Source organism: Schistocerca nitens, chromosome 6 (genome assembly GCF_023898315.1).
Source record: "Schistocerca nitens isolate TAMUIC-IGC-003100 chromosome 6, iqSchNite1.1, whole genome shotgun sequence".
In the NCBI taxonomy this organism is placed as follows: domain Eukaryota; kingdom Metazoa; phylum Arthropoda; class Insecta; order Orthoptera; family Acrididae; genus Schistocerca; species Schistocerca nitens.
In genome coordinates, this window is record NC_064619.1 from 55,173,478 (window position 1) to 55,178,084 (window position 4,607).

The window sequence follows — 4,607 nt, forward strand, 5'->3', positions numbered from 1 at the left end:
TTTTAGCGTTAAAATTTGTTCATCATGGTCTGAAAGGCCATTATATTTTACTAACAGAACGCTCATCTAGTAATGAAGAATGAATAAAAATATGGTCAATGGCTGTGCTACTGTTTCCCCTGCAGCCTGGTTGGAAGAAACACAGTCTGCATCAGATTGTACGAATTTAGGAGGTCTGCCAACATCCTTTTTCTTGCACAATCACAGACAAAATTAATACTGAAGTCACCGCATATAACTAATTTTTCGTACTTCCTATAAAGTGAACCAAGAACTTCCTCTGCCTTGTGCAGAAATGCTCTGAAGTCAGAGTTAGGGGACCTTTAAACAACAACAGTTAGAACTTTAGTTTCACTAAATCCAACTGTCCCTGCGCAACATTCAAATATCTGTTCAGTGCAGTCCGGGATACGTCTACGGACACAAATGGAATACTGTTTTTACGTGCATGGCCACTCCGCCACCCTGCAAGGAACCCCTCGAAAAACAGCCAGTTAACCTGTATCCTGTTAAAGGAAGACTCTGAATTGTCAAATTATTTAAGTGGTGCTCCGATATACCAGTAATTTCAGAGTCAACATCTATGAGCAGTTCACTAACTTTATCTGTAATACCTCTTATATTTTGATGAAATATGCTAATTTGTTCTCTACTTGGAAACATCATGTCCTCTGAAGGTGATCCCTTAGTTAGAGGGACTTCCTTTAAGCAGGGATACCTATCAGCTGACTTCAGTCTAAAAAGGGTGCAGCTTTAACACCAACCACTACAGGAATTTTTTGATGAGTGATCCCACCACCACCCACTACACTGTCACCTATAAGCTTTGCCAGCCACCTTTTCCCATACCTATCGATGGACTCAAATGGGATCACTGCAATGTGAACCATGCCCTCTGCCATCAGCGCCTTCTCCAGCCCCATGTGAACGCACCTAACAGGAGCACTAAGATGCGGCCGATCATGACGCTTAAACAGTTGCACGAAATGCACATTAGTGCCTCCAGTTTGAGTAGCTATCTTTACCATGTCACCACGTATATCATGCTCCCTGTCCCTAACAAGACTATTCCCAGCTCCACCCACAATTAGTACCTGATCCTCTTTCGTAAAATTCCTACATAACTCCCCTCTGTTGTCAGTCACCTGAGTCACCCCTGAACTAGGCTTCACAATGCTGGTGACCTGGTACTCACTCCCCAAGATTCCTGCAACTGCTGGCCCACACCTCTGCCATGCGAACTACCTAACAGCAGAACGTTCTTCTTTCTGTTAGAGTTTGCAATGATTTAGGCTTCCTAGCCGCTGACGACTGCTGCATGCTTCCTAATCTACAAGTACAAGAGGCTCCTCTCCACTGAACTCTGACATTTGGTCAAATCTCTGGTTATAAAAAAGTACAACTGTCTGAAAATCTCTTCCTCCTAGCTGCCTTCTTACTATCTGCCAGCGCCCTTCACCCTCCTCAACCTATCTAGTTCCTCCTTTGATTTTTGTAACTGCAGTTGAAGGGCACAGATGTTACACTCCTGCTCTTCTATCAGCATATTTCTGCTACAAATTCTGCATTTCCACGAGAGGATCTCGCTAGAATGCCCACTGGCTTCCCCATTGGACTCCCCAAATGAAAATACGTAGAACAAATCTCACACCTATACGTCGAAGAAGGAATGAGGGAAATAAAAGAAAGATTCAAGAGTCGAAACACGCCATTGTACAGTAGTGAAGCACTCACTATGGGAATACCGGAACAAAAGAGAGTCGAAGTATTTGAGATGTTGTGCTACGGAAGATTGTTGAAAGTTAGGTGGACTGATAAAATATGGAATCAGGAGGTTCTCCAAAGAATCAGCGAGGAAAGAAATATACGACAAACACTGACAAGAAGAGGGGGTGGGACGATAGAACATCTGTTAAGACATCAGAGAGTGACTTCCATGGTAACAGGGAGAGTAGCAGAGGGTAGTAGAACACGTTGAGACATAAACTTGGACGATTTTTATGTAGTATCGTTTGTTTACCTTCAAAGTAAGTCTTATTCTTATGTCTGAGAATGCTTCAATATAAGTAATATCGTTTTAATTTTATTATTTACAATAACTACAATTCGTGAATTTCTCCACATAGTAGGCATTTGTCCTGATTTTATTTTTATTTCCCATTTTTTCTCTGATTTTGTGACGGACATTCCATATGTCATTTGATCTTGTGTAATTCTTTTTCGTACTTCTGTCACTTATCTTCACATCTTACAGTTCTACAGTTTGTTGTTCCTAAATGTAAAATAACGGAATCAGTTTGGTTTCTAAGACCCATATTACTGGCTATTTCGGAAGTTGGTAACAAGGAACGGGCTCAAACATCCCTGCCTCCAACATCCCTTCACCTGGACAGGTATTCTGACGTCCCAGAAACTCACAGATGGTACTAGAAGCTCTGACGATAGTAAAGTATCCACAAAAGGCGCAAAGAGCCTGAAGAGGCATGTGGACAGTCTAAAATAGAACAAAGCTATGCTCATTGCTGTCTCACCAAGGCCTCAGATATTCTAAAGCTCACAGCCTTGGACAACTTACCCAGTTCACATGTTATCACGTGCCAGTAAGGACTTCATGTCAACATGTTTTCCAAGCATCACAACGTTCTTCCCTAATCTAAAATGCCCGAAAAAATACATCAGCAACACAAAAAAATATAACGTTACGACAAGTATCACAATATGATTTTCCGCCGGCCGGAGTGGCCGAGCGGTTCTAGGCGCTACAATCTGGAAACGCGCGACGGCTACGGTCGCAGGTTCGAGTCCTGCCTCGGGCATGGATGTTTGTGATGTCCTTAGGTTAGTTAGGTTTAAGTAGTTCTAAGTTCTAGGGGACTGATGACCTCAGTAGTTAAGTCCCATAGTGCTCAGAGCCATTTGAACCATTTTTATTGATTTTCCACCCCCCCCCCCCCACTCACACACACGCACACACACAATGTTTATACAATGATCTTGGAGGTTAAGCGGCACTAGTGAACATCCAAAGTTCGATCTGTGTACCAGACATGGTCTAAGGCACAACAAAGAAATAAATTATTTTCTACACCCAAAATGTTCTTTGATCGTTTCCAAATCTCACAATGTTTTTCCAAGTCTAAAGAGTCTGAAATATGTTAACGACATAAAAATATGTTTACATCAAATACCAAAATGTTGTTTTCTACAGACACACATACACCCACCTGTCCCCCCACCCCCCCCCCCCCCCCACACACATCCGTCAACCTAATGCCTAAAATAAGATGACGAGCTTTAAAGTAAGAGCCCCAGTACTACTTCCACGCCTAAATAGCTGCAAACAACATGTAGACATGAAGGTGACATTTCAAGTTAAACCTATAAGAGCACTGTAGTAAAACCAGCCTCACTGTGCTCATAACTGCAGAAACTGTGTGCTAGCTGAAATACTGTGCTAAGCAGGCAAACAAACGACAAACGAACAGGCATTCCGGAATATTGCCAGCTGCTAGAAAAACGTAATTAATACCGTTATTTAGGCCTACTCCTGGTGTGTGGCGCCCCCAGTTAAATATTTACACTTCTGAATTGGTGCACGGTGCTTTACAAGTGTTACAAAGGTATCTTCAAGTCTAAAATGCGCAAATGGTATTTTATTTCAATCCGTTGGTGTGTTATTGTTGGTTCATAGGACGAATTCCCATCACTTGCTGTTTTCACGAGTTTTACAATAATGTTTCACCTTAACAAGCACAATTTTATGGGGAAAGATGATAATGCATGTACGGTAAAACTAAATGGATGTTATTAACAGTCTAATGTTGCTTTCTATTTGATCTGAACTAGTCACAGTAGAGATTCAGTACAGTACGAACTTCCTGCGAGCGGTTCAGTGTGTACCATCTGGTAATCTGATGCCAAGGCTCTCTAAAACTGTATGTCTTATAATCAACTAGTAAATAGCACCAAAATATAAGGCAAATTGACGATGTATACACACAACACTATCAAAAGACAAATGAACTTGCGAAATAAGACTTCAGGAAGGAATAAGGTGTTTTGGGAGATTTAATTGCGCTGTATCACTCAAACTACATATTTTCGTAATGTGCAAGGAGAACTGTCGGTATATTTAAACACAACGTGACCAAAGATGGTGGTGATAAAACAAGATGGATGAAACATAGGCAAAAATGATAGTGAAACAAGACAGAGATGAGAAGTCGATATTTCAAAAATAAAATCTTTGCCACCAAAAATAAATGGTTTGTCATTTATCAAGTACAAAACACATACATGTTGCTTATTGTAATACTGAAGCATTGTTAAAGCTCTCTGATCGCAAACGAGAACTCGAAATTTGCTCCAAAATAAAATCGTATTATTTCTTAAAAGACATGATTTCGAGCACGTAACACAGGCTTCGCTCTGCCATAAATTGGTTGTTCTAGAAGGTTAAAAAATAGAAATGGCCTGGATATTACCACTAAAGATAAACTTTTTAGGTTAAGTACATTTGTCATTGGCCATAATTCAACTGATGTACCACACATTGCAAGTACAATGGATATTCAAATTAAGTATGCACATCTAAATTGTCTGTATTA